Source organism: Macaca mulatta, chromosome 11 (genome assembly GCF_049350105.2).
Source record: "Macaca mulatta isolate MMU2019108-1 chromosome 11, T2T-MMU8v2.0, whole genome shotgun sequence".
Taxonomy (NCBI): Eukaryota; Metazoa; Chordata; class Mammalia; order Primates; family Cercopithecidae; genus Macaca; species Macaca mulatta.
The window spans coordinates 29,496,996-29,513,985 of record NC_133416.1 but is presented as its reverse complement, the minus strand read 5'-3'; the positions used below and the strand labels follow the sequence as shown (position 1 = coordinate 29,513,985).

General features: G+C 37.8%; 1 pseudogene across 1 annotated transcript in view; it reads right to left on the bottom strand.

The window, feature by feature from the left end:
- Window positions 1-1,440: 1,440 nt before the first annotated feature.
- LOC710887 (liprin-beta-1-like) overlaps window positions 1,441-16,990 on the bottom strand; it is a 79,488-nt pseudogene continuing 63,938 nt past the window's right edge. The window contains exons 5-9 of the transcript XR_013400945.1: window positions 10,749-10,835; window positions 9,241-9,354; window positions 6,924-7,055; window positions 4,161-4,253; window positions 1,441-1,725 (exon numbers count right to left, since the gene is read on the bottom strand). The product of XR_013400945.1 is annotated as a liprin-beta-1-like (transcript). The remainder of the gene's footprint in view (window positions 1,726-4,160; window positions 4,254-6,923; window positions 7,056-9,240; window positions 9,355-10,748; window positions 10,836-16,990) is intronic.

The window sequence follows — 16,990 nt, the reverse complement described above, 5'->3', positions numbered from 1 at the left end:
AGGCGCAGGATATAATCTCCTGGTGTGCCGTTTGCTAAGACCCTTGGAAAAGTGCAGTATTACGGTCAGAGTGACCCGATTTTCCAGGTGCTGTGTGTGTGTCATGGTTTCCCTAGGCTAGGAAATGGAATTCCCTTTCCCTTTGTGCTTCCCAGGTGAGGTGATGCCTTGCCCTGCTTCGGCTCTCACTCGGTTGACTGCACCCACTGTCCTGCACCCACTTTCTGACATGCCCAGTGAGATGAACCCAGTACCTCAGTTGGAAATGCAGAAATCACCTGTCTTCTGTGTCACTCACACTGGGAGCTGTAGCCTGGAGCTGTGCCTATTTGGCCATCTTGGATTCAGTTTAGCCTTTTTTACTAAAAGAAAAAACTCAACTGGAACTCAGTTAACCAAAAAAAAAAAAAAAAAAAAATCTAAAAGGGCACGAATGGTGCTACAATCTATGGACTTGAGTCTCCAGGACTCTTTCTTTGCCCCATCTGCAATTTTTTCAGCTTCTTGGCTTCATTCAATCCTACTCCAGGGGCAGAATTTCTCTGTAGGACAGAGATGCTGCCAGCTCTCGCTTACATTCTTACCACAGGTATATATGACCCTTTTTAATTAATGATTTCATTTTAAAATGTAACCAAATGCTCTCTTATTATCTTAGCTGTCTTCATTGAATTGCACTTCTTTATTTTAAAGGCTGATTGTTCTGTCAACAGATTGAAGACAATCCTTGCTAGAGAAGTTGGGAAGAAAGAGTAAACTGATCATCACAAAGTTCTGCTGTCTAGTGCATGAGTTCTGCCTTCATCAACATTACAGAATCTTTTCCAGAATGCTAGCCTATCCTTCATATGTTCTTGCTCAGAACATGGCTGGTGTCTCATAGTGCCACAGTCATCATTCATAATTACAAAGAAAGGTTAAATTTAACCTAGTGCTGCCAGATGTTATGCACATTATATTTCCAAATATAATTTAAAAAAACATTTCATTCAGGCTATTTTCTATCATATACACCTACTTTATTAGAAATGATGGTCCATATAATACTCAGAACAAACTTCTTCAGTTATGAAAAAAAATTGGATAAATTCATGCATTTTTCCAAAAACAGAATTAGCCTATTTTTGCTTTCTAAAATGTGGAGGGCTCAATCCCTGGTATAAATTTGTTACTAATTTTTACAAAGATACAGAACCATTTTTCTCTTCTGTCTAAAGGGCAGAACAGTTTCTAAGTCCCCTACTTTATCTAATTTCAGTTCTGAGGGCAACAATCCTGGGACACAGGGGTGGTTCTTTTTAACTCTTTTGGCATACATTCCCTTGCATTGCAATTGAAACAAGTCCATTCTTGTGATGAGAATTTACAGTCTAGTAATCCTAAACACCAAATGAAGTACAGAATTCCCCTTTTCCAGGTACTGAAGAAGAAGTTAATGGATTCCCAGTCACAGTAAAGAGTCTTGGAGAATTCCCTGTGGTTCTGGGCCTGGCTGGATTCTGCTACTCTTTCTTTGATGCTAAAACTACACATTGACTATCATCGGTTTCTTCCACAGATTTTGAGGACTTAAAAAAATGAGATGACAAATGTGAAATATATCTTCTTATCTCTATCAATAATTTCAACCCCTTCTCCTTTCATCTTGCAAACCAATTTCTCTTGTAGCCTTTTTACTTCAGATTCCTTTTCTTCTAGTTGTTCTTTTAAAGATGCCAGTTCATCCTACAAGTTACAAATTCATTTAAAAATAGCAGATCATGACTAAAAAAGAACATTCAGAGAGCATATTAGCTCTTTAAATCAATAATCAGGTTTTATGAATGAAACAAATCTACAAGAATTTAGAAGCAGCTGGGCATGGTGGCTCACACTTGTAATTCTAGCATTTTGGGAGGCTGAGGCAGGTAGATCAATTGAGGTCAGGAGTTTGAGACCAGCCTGGCCAACATGATAAAATCCCATCTCTACTAAAAATACAAAAAAACTATCCAGGTGTGGTAGTGCACGTCTGTAATCCCAGCTACTCCTGAAGCTGAGGCAGGATAATTGACTGAACTGGGAAGCAGAGGTTGCAGTAAGCCAAGATCGTGCCACTGCACTCCAACCTGGGAAACACAGCAAGACTCCGTCTCAAAACAAAAACAAAAACAAAACAAAACTCATAAAATTTACACGCAAGCATCAGAAATCAAGCAAGGGCAATAAAAAGCAGGAAGCAAGACTATCAGAAGACCAGGCATGGTGGCTCACGCCTGTAATCCCAGCACTTTGGGAGGCCAAGGCGGGCAGATCACTTGAGGTCAAGAGTTCAAGACTAGCCTGGCCAACATGGTGAAACTCCAACTTTACTAACAATACAAAAAATTAGCTGGAAGTGGTGACATGCACCTGTAATCCCACCTGCCTTGGAGGCAGAGGCAGGGGAATTGCTTGAAACCAGGAGGCGGAGGTTGCAGTGAGCCAAGGTTGCATCACTGCACTCCAGCTTGGGCGACAGAGTGAGATTCTGTCTCAAAATAAATAAATAAATAAAGATTATTAGCAGAAGTCCCATTTATAACAGTTATTGTATAATTATTTCAAGTTTTTTTGTAATCAAATTAAAAAGAGATCTTTTAAAGTATAATTAGGGATAGGATAGCCCTAAGGTTTAAATCTTATATCAATTTTAAAAATATGACCAAGTTAGTCAAGGAAGATAATCAAATTAGATACTTAGTGTAATAAAAGCAAAATAAAATGCAAATTGGAAAAGACTAGCTTGACATTTATTCGGCATTTCAAGTTGGCACTCATGTTTCCTTGACAAGCACAGAGTTTCATTAATGGGTAAGGTAGCAAGTCATCAACAACTTTAGCCAAATCAGGGAATTAAATAATTCACTGTCATCACTAAGATGAAAGGACAGAATCTCCTGTAACAATGGGAAAAATAAATTAGAAAACAGATATTTAAGCCCTCTTTTAATTTTTAACCTTACAGCTGTATATAAGATTTCAAGTTCATCGTTCTATGCACTAATGTTTAAATTTTCAGTTTTCTTTTAGTAAAGAATTAGCTTTAGCAAACAAATTTTTCTGGCTGTATTTAACACAGAAAACACAACTATGCAATGCTAAGACGTACAGCTTTATATTTAATGCCACATTTTACTTTCAGAATCTCTAAAGATATATTTACTACATTTAGTACTATGAGAAGATGTAGTTCTCCAATGAGGCGAGGCAGTTGGCCCTATAGTTTTGACTTCTGGTAGGAGCACAGTGGACAAGTACAAAAAATTTTCAGTAGCACTGGCAGGAAGTGTGAACCTGTTCTCACCGTGCTGCTTCTCAGCAGTCATTTCTATTTGCAGCCATGATAATGTCAACCTCTGTACATTTACCATCAAGAAAGTCCCTAAAGAGGAAAGTGACCTCTACCGTGGATACAAAACAGAATTCTTTCACAGGTGAATGTTTACAATTATTTTACTAGGCTTGGGTCTCAGTCTAAGAGAGTTTAATTTATAAATTCTTTCATTTTACCTGTTTATTATATTTCACTAATTAGTTCATGTATTTCTGAAAAGAACATCAGGGATCCCATTGTTCCTTCAATCAGCTTGAGGTGATTTTAATCAACAGGTGAAACACACAGAATGAATGCACATGCCACTAAAACATCATCACAGCAAAACAACACAAGCCAGAAAGCAACAGGCCATGGACCCCATCGCCTAACGTCTACTACACCTTCAGTGACTCCCATTTTTGTTCCATCCGCTGCTTTTCATACTGCATCTGACCCACCTTGATTTTCATGCTAGAAAGTTTGGCCATTAAAGACTGGTAGAGAGACAGAGGAGTGAAAGAAAACTACAGATAGAAAAAGACAAACTAAATAACCAAGAAAATAGTACCAGTTTATAAAGGAGGTTAGATACAACTTAGAGAAAGGGGAGGTTATGTTCTGTCGGATGAGTTAAGCCTTGTTTTTAAATTCAGATCAGTGGTGTTTAAATTCAAGAAGGTTTCAGCTTGGGGGGAACTTCATTTACTTTTACTAATACCTTCTTTATCATATACTAAGTAGAAAACATGTTATTTATATTATTGGTCATAGATGAACAGTGGAGCCATTTGTTTGAAAATGTTAACCCGTGAGAAAAACTTACTTTGGTTGATTTAAGCTTTTTTTCATACTGAAGTCTCTCACTGTCCATTTCACTGACTTTTAACCTCAAATCATTGATCTTCTGAATCAGCTCCTGTCCAAGAAGAAACAAGAAAGTGCATTAGGAAAGTGGTAACACAGTTACCTATACCTACAAAATAGCAGCTTGGACATCTTAAGCGGTCACCAGCTCCTAGAGTTAAAGTTGAATGAATCAGATGAGACAAATAGAAATAAATCTACCTCCTTAATAAACAAAGCATTGGCTGGGAGCAGCAGCTCACACCTGTAATCCCAGCACTTTGGGAGGCCAAGATGGGTGAATCACAAGGTCAGGAGATCAAGACCATCCTGGTCAACATGGTGAAACCCGTCTCTACTAAAATACAAAAAATTGGCTGGGTGCGCACGCCCATAGTCCCAGTTACTCAGGAGGCTGAAGCAGGAGAATCACTTGAACCCGGGAGGCAGAGGTTGCAGTGAGCTGAGATTGCGCTCTGTCAAAAACAAACAAACAAACAAAACCATTCCTTTAAATCCCCAATGCCTCTGTCCTAAAGTGATGGGTTTATGAAAATAAAAGGTGACTATAATTTTGATTAAGAAATGTAGCTTAATATCTATTATTTGTCAGATATTTCTATCTTAAAAATGACTCTATGAATGCTATTTCATAGAGTGCTATTTCTATTCTATTTCATAGAATGCTATTTTATATTTTAAATATATCACATTCTTTAGTAAAGCCATTTACCTTTTGAACCTTCTCAGTGATACATGGGTATTTTTTTAAATTTGTAATTTCTTCCTTTGTCCACAAAAATATGGATTGCTCATCAACCCAATATGGGAGAAAGAAATGAAAATTAAATCCTTTAAGCCCATGAATCCTTAAGATTAATGAAATAGCCAGGGAAATATTTTATTTTTATTAAGTGGATGATAACAGGAACATGAGAATAGTCAAATCAGTTTTAATTTTGAGGACTATTTTAATTATTGTCATATATAACATCACAAAGTTTCTCAACTATTCTCTAATCTCTGGGTATGTGCATACATTTTAGCAATAGTGTTGGATATATATTAGAAGCTTATCAGGGATTGAGTTTACTGTAAGTTTGATGACAATTCTCAACTGGAAAGTGGATGAGGGTCCTGCTGTTCACCTAATTACATAATTAGAAAATAAAAGAGAAACCAATCTTAATGTTTACATAACACAACACAATTTTACACCTTTTCTACTGCCACTTTTTATTTTATTTAGTGTCACTTTTTAAAGAACCAATTTGCTCATAAAACTTGTCCAAGTATTCTGATAAATCGTGGTGTATTTTTGTCCAGAGCCCAGACAGTAGGAAACAAAATTAGAGTGTTAAGCAATATTAACTCCTCCAAAAGAGACACTCAAATACCCTGCATGGGAGATGACTTATTTTTTACTACAAGCCACAAAGATACCTACAATGGTTACTATATTTCTGCTTCTCTCTCCTCTCTTTTTTTTTTTTTTTTTTTTTAATGATGGAGTCTTGCTCTGTCACCCAGGCTGGAGTGCAGTGCCACCATCTCAGCTCACTGCAACCTCAGCCTCCCGGGTTCAAGACATTCTCCTGCCTCAGCCTCCACAGTAACTGGGATTACAGGTGCCTACCACCACACCCAGCTAGTTTTTGTATTTTTAGTAGAGACAAGGGTTTCACCATGTTGACCAAGCTGGTCTTTAACTCCTGACCTCAAGTGATCCACCCTCCTTGGACTCCCAAAGTGTTGGGATTACAGGCGTGAGCCACTGTGCCTAGCCAGCTTCTCTCTTTTTACAAAGACATGCATGTATTCCTGGGTCACGAATTCATAGACTACAGGACAAAATTGTCCAAGAATGCCAAAAATTACAAGTAGAACAATGCTATAAGGAAATAAAACTTTGTGAATAGGGATTATTTTAAACTCCCAAGTATAAAGATTCAAGTTCACAAAGGCTAAGAGAAGGGATGCTGTAATGAAATACACTTCCCTGTAAACCTATAGGCTTTTAAATTGTGGTCTCTTATAAAATGGGCAAAATATTACCTATCATAATTATACAATTACTCCTTAGGAGTCACTTAATAATCATACAATATTTCAATTAGATGATATATATTTTCTTCTTATGAATTAGGTCAAGAGCTGTTGGACATTATTCAATAACATATTTGTGATTCGTCATCTAACAGGTCAGAATTCAAGTTCAAAGAAAAAAATCACCTTTACCCAGTTAACCAATCATCCTTGCATAATATGAGTCCTTAGTGATATTCATCAATACGATCCCTCAAAAAGGCTCTGTGATTTTGTGATTATATAATGTAAGTATGTTTTCTATACAGATTTTTAAAATCCAATTAAATAGTAAAAATCAGCGTGCCTAAATAATAACCACTAGTAAAATCATGCATTTAAGCCCATTATTTACAAAATTAGGAAAACTAGTATGAATGGACAGATGCTCCAAATATCCTAAAGTCAAAAGTATTTCTAAAGGTTGATAAAAGGATTAATATTTCATATCAAAAGTCTAAAACTAAAAATTGTCATTAGCATTTTGTGATAAAAAGTCAATGTAATCAAAGATTATCCTTAAAATGAAGCAGGATGAGGGCACATAGTAATGCCTTGCACACCTCCAGAGAATTTCAACTTTGCCCTAGGAATGCACGTGTATGAGAGACAGAGACAGAGTGACAGAGAGAGAGAGAGGAGAGACTGTATCACTCACCTCTGTGTCTCTGAACTTATCTTCATAATCCAATCTGTCCTTCTCTACAGCCGTCAGTTTCAACTTCAGGTTAGATATTTCAGCCATCAGATCCAACTTCTGAGTTTCTAAGGATGTCCTACTTAGAAGCTCCTATTGGAATTTAAGAGATACATCCAATAATTCTTTTATTATAAACAGCCACATGTGAATTTACCTCATTTATGATTGTAAAGCAGCACCTATTAAGTAGAGGATGTAGTAAAGTATAATTACTGAATATACACACTTTTAAAAAATTATTCATTTTAGGCTGGGTGCTGTGGCTCACGCCTGTAATCCCAGCACTTTGGGAGGCTGAGGGGGGCGGATCATTTGTGGTCAGGAGTTCGAGACGAGCCTGGACAGTATGGTGAAACCTCATTTCTACTAAAAATACAAAAATTAGCTAGCGTAGTGGCAGGTGCCTGTAGTCCCAGCTACTCGAGAGGCTGAGGCAGGAGAATTGCTTGAACCCAGGAGGCAGAGATTACAGTGAGCCGAGATCACACCACTGCACTCCGGCCTGGGCAATGAGACTCCATCTCAAAAATAAGATAAAATAAAATAAAAAATCATTCACTTTCGTTACCCTCCTTTGAGCAGAAAGAAACACATGTCAGTTTTCTGAGGGAGACATGTTACGTAGATACACATGCATAAACCATATATATACTTAAGTCTGATGATAACATTGATGATGATGATACTAAGTTTGTTATATGCCAGGCAACCGTTATGACATATACTGTTTCAGTCCTCACAAAAATCTTATCAGGTTGAAATTCTTATTATCCTTAATCAAAAGATGAGGAAACTTAGTAATAGAGAGGTTAGGAACTTGCCTAATGTCATAGAGCGGGGAGAAAAAAAGAGGCACAGCAGGAGTGGAAACCTACGAGGTTTTGCTCCAGTGCATACTCCATCCACAACCTTACGGAGCCTGTCCTATGTGTTATAGGTGGTGCTTAGCTTTTTTCTTTTTTCTTTTTCTAATTTTTAATTTTGTGAGTACATAGTAAGTATATATATTTATGGGGTACATGAGATGTTTTGATACAGGTATACAATGTGTAATAATCACATCATGGAAAATGGGGTCCCCATCTTCTCAAGCATTTATCCTTTGTGTTACAAACAATCCAGTTATACTCTTATTTTCAAATGTACAATTAGATTATTATTGACTATAGTCACCCTGACGTACTACTAAATACTAGACCTTATTCAAACTATCATTCTCTACCCCTTCAGCATCCTCCACCTCTTCCTTCATCCCCCACTACCATACCCAGCCTCTGGTAACCATCCTTCTACTCTATTTCCATGAGTTCAATTGTTTTATTTTTAGATCCCACAAATGAAAACATGAGGTGTTTGTTTTTCTGTGCTTGGCTTATTTTACACATAACAACCTCTAGTTCCATTCATGTTGTTGCAAATGACTGAATCTCATTCTTTTTTACGGGTGAATCATACTCCATTGTGTATAAGCACCACATTTTCTTTATTGAGTCATTTGTTGATGGACATTTAGGTTGCTTCCAAATCTTGGTGGCTGTGAACAGAGCTACAGCGAACACAAGAACACAGATACTTCTTTGATATACTGATTTCCTTTCCTTCGGGTATATATACAGCAGTGGCATTGCTGGATCATATGGTAGCTCGATTTTTAGTTTTTTGAGGAACCTCCAAACTGTGTTCTCCAAAGTAGTTGTACGAATTTACATTTCCACCAACAGTGTACAAGGGTTCCCTTTTCTCCACATCCTTGCCAGCATTTGTTACTGCCTGTCTTTTGGATAAAAGCCCTTTTAGCTGGGGTGAGATAGTATCTCATTGTAGTTTTGATTTGCATTTCTCTGATGATCAATGATCTTGAGCACCTTTTCATATATCTATTTGCCATTTGTATGTCTTCTTTTGAGAAACGTCTATTCAAATCTTCACCCACTTTTAAATTGGATTCTTAGATTTTTTTACTATTATTCTTTTTTCTTAATCATAAAACATATGCTTATAGGCGAGAGTTAGGAAACCATCTGAATGCAAAGAAAGAAAATTAAAATAAGCCACAATCCTATTGACATTTTGTTGCAGATTCTAATTACATAAACACTTTATATTGTGTGCATGTGTTTTGAGACTCTGCTACTCTCATTTTTTTTTTTTTAATGTGCTGGTCTAAGTGAATCAAGAAACTTACTGCTGCATCAGAGCAAACACAACATAGAAATGTAGCATCTCAAATAGTTCAGCAGGGAAATGCTATTTTGGTTTTGGCCTCTGCACATACCTGCTGCAGTATTTCTTTTGTGGCATTCAACTTCTTTCTGTGCTCTTCAAGACAAAACTCCAAATCTCTAATCTTCTCTCCCTCATCCTCCACCTGGTCTGTTAACACACTTAGCTGTATTTAGAATAAAATACTGTGATGAGTGAAAAAGAATTTGGGTCCAACTGCATACGTTATTTCTCTAAATGGAACAAAAAAAGGAATGATCCTACCACTCATACGATCGTAAAGAAAAAAAATCTGAGAAGTACCAAGAAGACAGTGGTCCCTCGCATTCCTATTTATATATTGCTTTTTGTTTTAAGGAGCCCTGTACAATTTCAGAGAAAATTTGTGTAGATTAGTAATGTACACTATTTTTTGGTTAAAGTAACTTCAACCATTTATGAGAGAGAGTGTGCACATCTTTTTTTGCGGGCAGGGCGGAGATAGGATTAGAAGAGAGGAAATGAAGTTAATGTTTCAAATAGAAATTATCAAGAGCTATTCAAATTCGATACTTCAAGAAGAATAAGGAAAAGAACCTAGGGAATTCAAGTTCCATGAGCTCTTTGAAGATGACACAGTTCATAGATGTGTTCAAAGCCAGGGGGCAACTTAGTATACTCAAAGGTCCATGAGGAGCTGTGGGGCTAGTCCTTCAACTCTAATGCTTAGAGCCGATCGCCGAGATTTTCCTCAATAATCATCACCCAGTAAATATACTTCAATTCATTTTGCTCAATATACCAAAGAAAAACATACTTCAGTTCATTTTGCTCAATATACCAAAGAAAAATGTTTGTCAAGCATTTAAAACATTATGAAGAAACAAACTCAAATTTAGCCCACAAGGAGGATTCTAGTCACTGTTGTGTTTTGTCTCACACAGGGTATCATTTTTGTTTTTTCTTGAGACGGAGTCTCGCTCTGTCACCCAGGCTGCACACAGGGTATCATTTTTAAAATTGAAAAATTAAATATATTTATTCAGATTTCAGATTCAGAAATATAAATTTACATATGCAGATTTTATGCTATATTCATATATCCAAATTTCTGATACATATTAAAATATATTTTAAAGTCAGATCCAGCCAAGTGTAGTGCTGCACACCTGTAATCCCAGCTACTTAGGAGACTGAGGTAGGAAGATTGCTTGAGCCTAGGAGTTCAAGACTAGCCTGGGCAATGTAAGAAGACCCTGCCTCCAAAAAAAAAAATCGATCAGATCAGATGACAGATAAAATCAGATGACATTGCACCTGTATTCAGACTGGCCCCAGAAGAGCTGAGGTTAATGGCAGCTCCTTCTAAACTGGGTGTACAAACCATCATTTTGCCCCAGTCCACTACTCCCTATTGTGTACAGATGGCTTACCGTGCTTATTTCTATTAGCAGTCTGGTTGCTAATAGAACTGGTTTCTATTAGCAGTCAGGTTGCAAGCAATCTGAATTTGCCACCCCAATTTAAAACAGTCTTTGTAAGTATGCTGCAAGGAAAGAACAATATTTAAAAATCACTTGCCTGAAGAATGAGGGATACTTTATCATTTTCTAAACGTGCCAACCTTTCTTGCTATACATCTCCGTTCCCAGGTAGGTGTCCATTTGTCTGAAAAAGGAAATAATATGGGTAAGGCTGATCTTCTCTAAGAATGATATATTGTAGATACATGAAAATCACAAGTGTTCTTAGTCCAAGGGGCCTGAATTGAATCTGGCACAGCTGTCACCGTCAAACAGAAAATACGAGAATGCAATTTGGTTCATTTACCACAAAAGAGGTAAGACAGGCATGTTAAGCGTATAAGCATGTTTTTGCCAAACTAAACATTTCTTAACAAGCAAAAAATAATGACCCACAAGGCACAGTGGATACTGGTATCTCCACTGAGAGCAGACACACACCCAGGGGCAGGCAAAGCTTTGTGAGTGTGTAGGGGATACCCCTAGCTGTTGAGGTCTGTCTCTCTTCCTCCAAAAGCATAAACACTCAGGCCACAGTGACTTCCCCTGGTAGCTCCGACTAGCCTCACTTATCTGCATTTTAACACTTTCTGTTCTGACCTTATTAACTTCTTATGAGTTTGCTTGTTCATATAACGTTACCTTCTATTCCAGGGCAGAGCCTATAAATTGTTTTGTAACCTCCCCAGCATCTGGCTCAGTGCTCTGTGTATATTGACGCTTACTTACTATTTCTTCCCCTCCCTCATGCCCCACACGCTTTTTTTTTTTTTTAAATCATATTTGGGCATATTTATGCATGGTATAAATGCCAAAGGAAGTACAGACTGAGAAACGACATATAGATTGTTTCTTCCTCAGCTGTCTCATATGCAAGTCATGAAAGACACACGGAGAGGCTCACAAGAACAGAAAACCTAAAAACATCATTTTGAAATATATGCAGTAGTGTAGGCAGTATCTCTCATAATCTCAGCATAACCATAAAATATGTAATCCCAATAGAATTTCCTGATTCTTCATTCAAATGCAATAGAAATAAAAGCCAGTTGAAATTCAAAAGTGTTAGATGGGGCCACCCAGGGTTCAATTGAAAAAGAAAATAATACCTTCAAATTCAGAACCAGAAAAAACAGACATCTGTTTTTAAAATCCCATACAAGTAATAATATTTTAGAAACAGATACATTTAACTAAGTAGGAAAAAAAAAAAAAAAAACAACTGCTGTTTAGTGAGGACAAAAAGCAAAACTGGCCAAGTGTGGTGGTGCATGCCTGTAATTCCAGCACTTTGGGAGGCTGAGGATTGCTTTGACCAGAAGTTTGAGACCAGCATAGGCAACATGGTGAGACCCCATCTCTAAAATAAACACATAAACAAACAAATAAATAAAACAGCCAAGCATGTGCAGTGAGCCGAGATCGCGCCACTGCACTCCAGCCTGGGCGATGGAGTGAGACTCTGTCTAAAAAAAACCAAAAAAAAACAAAAAAACTGCCAACCATGGTGTGTGTGCCTGTGGTCCTAGTTACTCTGGAGACTGAGGAAGGAGGATCACTTGAGCCCGGGAGGTAGAGGCTACAGTGAGCCGTGTTTGCACCACTGCACTCCAGACTGGGCAACAAAGTGAGACCCTGTCTTAAGAAAAACGAAACAAAAATGATCTTTTTTCTGGTTGGAGGAAATTATAGCAAGAAGAGAGCACCGTTTCCTCCCAAGCTACTCTGTATGATATGGAAGTGAGGTGCTCCAAAACCAGTTCTCCAAAATGAGCCCCAAATAGAAACAGATACTGAAAATTGACTCAAAATGAGCATATTTATGTTTCTCAATACTGTACTGATATTTACAAGCACTCATAATGCTCAAGGGTAGTTTAGTATATGAAAACTCACTATAGGAACATAAAGCAGAATTTAAGAGCGATCAATGTTACATCCTTGTGTTAAGTAGGTAAAGACTGTTCTGTCCACATGTGTTTATATTTCTGCCAATTTTGTTTCCTTTGAATTAAGAATATTGGCAGTAAGATCCATTAGGTAAATACCCTATTGTCTCTATTATTCCTCTAACTCCCATATTCTTCTACCTACCAGGTCACTCAAAACCTCCGCATATATTGCATGCTCTCTCACACACTACTTTTACTCCTTCTGCATGGACCGACTTTTCCCACCCTTTCTTCTTCTTTCCCCATTCCTTAAGGTCCACCTCTATTAGGGCTTGGTCTGTGAAGTCTTCCTTGAATTCACTGTTTACTATGCACCAGCAACAGTATCTAGATGAACCTTCATTACAGCAGGCGTTACTCTGAATGCACTAAGGTTAGACTTGATTGCATACATGTCTCTCTCTTCTAATAGACTCTGCATTCTTTGCAAGTAGATTTGCCTTGGCATGTGACACACAGTGGGTGATAACTAAATGTCTGTTGAATGGAAGAATGACGACAGGTGTTCAATAAACACGGGTTGAATAAAAGATGACTGCAGGTTTGGTTTTGATCTGGCCTTCTTACTTCTCAGTGGGTCTTTATGTGTCCTCTATAATCTGGTATGCACTCCATGGTTGACCTCTATCTAGACTGGCTCCTTTCTCCCCAAGCCTGTACTCTCTCTTCCCACTATGTTTAGGAGGTGATCTCAGAGCCTTTGTAATGGACAATAGTTAAGGCCATCTTGTGTGAGCTCCCCTAGACACTTTCTTCCTCAGTGTGTAATAGTATAAAATATATTACCTCTTATTTCGTTCCTTTCTTTCTTCCTGCAGGCTTGGGAGAACTGATTCTTAACTCCTTCCTGAAAGCTCATCATTCCACTTCCAGTTTGGAACCTTGATTTCCTGTTTCACTGGGACTTGTAATCACCACTTCTACTTATCATTTTCCATTTCTTCCTTTTAATGAGCTTTCTTCCATTTTCCTTTACAACAACTATCCCAAGGTTTTGTACCCAACACTCTACTCACCTCCCACTCCTCCCTCTCAGGTCAATCCATCTTTCATAACCCATTTCTACCTCCTCCTCATTACATTGTGCCATTCTCCTTTCCCCATCTACTGGCTGACCTGGGTCTTGTCTTAAACTGTGCTCTTTAGTGTTTCATCCTATTCTGCCTCAGGTGGATGACTAATAATTTTATGTGAGTTGGTCTCTCAGCCTAAGTTTCTCAGTGCAAAACTGTCTTACATTTCTTTTGATTCTTCCATGGTGCTTATAAAATCCTGAGCACCTAATTTAAAATGTATTTAAGTATAAACTCCTGTTGAGTCAATCTGACTTTCAAAGCACGGAAGAGAAGCCTAAATCACTTTACCTTTCTACTTTAGCTCATGGTGCAACCTTTTACTGACCACATCCAATTCAGCTAAGTCAAAACTGGAATCAACGTGGGGATTTCAACAGTAAAATATCCAACCAATAGTGTGTGTGGAGAGTCAGGGAGGGAGATCTAACTCAACTGTAACAATGGTACTTTGATTTAATTAAGGAACTATGGCTTCTGCCAGGTTTTCCTGGCATGATGGGGAGAAGCACATCTGAAAAGCTTTATCCCTCATTGAATTACAGAATCTGAGAGCTAGCCAGGAACCTCACCTGGAAAACGAATTCCCTGACTCTACATGGCAGGTGGTACACATAACATCAGAACACCATCTACTTTTTCCTTCACCATCTAAGTGGAAAGCCTTCCTTTTATAACAACTTCCTTTTAATTATCAAGTATTACAATCAAGCATAAAGATGTAATAAATGTTAACATCTTTCCTTTGTGTCTGTTTAAAAAATGTTTTTTATTACAGAAAATTTCAAATAGATTTAAAGTAGAGAAATGAGCACAATGAAACCCCATGTACTCGCCACTCCATTTCAAGAGTTATTAATTCACGGAAGGTAGGAGTCTCAACCGCTGTCTTTACTTGTAACATCACGCTGTGTTTTCCTTTGAGTTTCTGGGTTCTATTGGTTTGCATTGGTCTACAGTTGTCTTCTTCCCTGTTTCCCCTTTGTTTCACTTTGTTCTTTCCTGAGCTCTGCTGTCCTGTCTACATCCAAAATCAACATACAAGCAGTGATTTGCCACAATTATGCTTATTTATTTTCTAAAACAGAAGATAATTTTGAGAGTAAAAACTTCCCAAATCAGAATGGTAAGTACCTAAATTAAAATGGGGAAAAGAAAACAGCCCCCTTTTTGAGGACAACAAATATTACAACATAGCTGGATTAGTAATACTACATATACACAAATACACACACATACCATATTCCAGCCAGTCATTATTATACTTATTTTTAAAACTAGTTATTAAAAGTATCACACAGTCTTGATTTCATAATCCTGTTTTTAAACATTCAGTATCAAGAAAGGAAGAGTAAGGCTCAGCCCATGAAATCTCCTTTAAGTAAACGTTATCTCTAGTTACCAAAAGAAATAACTACTATGACAGCATTTTGTACTCAGAATTACACCTCTGCCACGCATGCAAACATTTACTGCATGCCTGCTCTCCACTAGACTCTGAACTAGGAGGAGAGATTAAGACTTGAATCCTTCAGCCGTGAAGAGCAGTTATATTGCATTTGAGTTCAATACCATAATAAGGCATCTTACACCACTACTGTCCAAAGAGTCAGAGAACATGATAGCAGTGATGCTGGAAACCAAGCAACCAGGCAGCGGCAGTACTCCACTCCCCTGTCCTCTCACTGGGTGTGATGGAATAAGGGCATGAGTTTCACAGTGGGCAAGTTGGGGGCACACGTTTAGACAATAATATTACCCTAGTCATAGGTATACACCTAAGTCCCCTGAATTTGGGGAGAACAGAGAAAAAAGAAGATCCCAGTGTCACTAGAAGCAAAGCCCCGGCTCCTATCCCAGTACAGCAGCAACTTCATTCATTCAATATCTTCATTCACTCGTTTATTCAACATTTGTTGAAAGCCAGCAACATGTGACAGGATACAGAGATCTAGAGAAGGAATCTGTCTTCTACTTTGGAAGGATAACATGGGACCAAGAAAAAGTCCCTATTGTTCTTGTCACTTTTTCTTTCTTAACTCACTTTCCTAAAGGAACAGGGAAACCTCTTTCCATTCAATCCTAACAAATACTAGTGGCCTAGGATTCCATGAAAAGTACGTCTTTTACTTCTGTAAACTAAGAATTCTGCTGATTTGGTCAATTTGTTTTTCTGTGCCTGTGAACACTTTCCATGGGAGTTTACTTGAAGCTTAATTTTAGCTAGGGTGTCTCAGTGAGGCACCGCATGACTCAGATAATTGTGATCACCTACGGGATACAATCTTAAGATGTACCTTAAGATTGCCAAAGGCTGAGAAAACATTTCCTAGAGGCACAGATGAAAAGCAAAGCCGGTCAGACAGCAGCAGGGATCGGAGGGTGGTAGGACGGGAACTGCTTTGTGGGGCTGGGAGTCAGGGACTCAGGGAGAACAGCCAGCAACCCTGCAGAGAGCACGTCCCATGGCTGAACTCTTTAAGTTATGAGTATTTTTATTTTTATAGCAACTTTTAAAAATACACATTTGGGATTAATATTATCTAACTTTTAATGTAAAAATAAGAGAGAAGTGTACTATGACGATGAACAGGTCTGAAGCCAGTCCAGAACACCTCATTCCCCCTGTTTACACTCTATCTATCTCCTGGCTGATGATGCCTGCTTTGGAGTTATTACCATTAGTATTCACCATTAGTATTTCACTCACTTTGTTGAAAATTGTATTTTTGTAATTTCTGCTGACTTTGGGATGGCCTCATAATTAAAACTGCCAAATAGTCAGACACCTTTGGGATTTCACTACCTGATCCCCTGCTGACATGGATCAAGGTCATGATCCTCAGTTAAAAAAAAAATTATAAGAATGTTCTAGGGCAACTCATCAAGTTAGACCTAAAGTAAATAACTACTTGCTTTACTCAATTAGACATATTTTTCTATTTGCCTTCTTAAATCTGGAGCCTCATAAAGCAAGTAATTCTCCATTATTAGTATCTGTGTTCACACATTATAATATCTCACAATCAAAACAGAAAATTCAGCCTCAGTAACTAAACAAATATGTCATAGTCTACAGTTTTCTTTCAATCACAGGAGATACACTTCTGAATTTTAAAAGAAATTTGTTCATTTCCAGAAGCCTACACCTATACTAATAAATTCATTCTTATAGATTTAATGTCCCTTCATGGTAACAGGTTACCAGTGTTGGTATTTGATCACATTCAGTGTCTGATCATATGAAACAAACAGGCAGTAGCAATTAGTAGTAA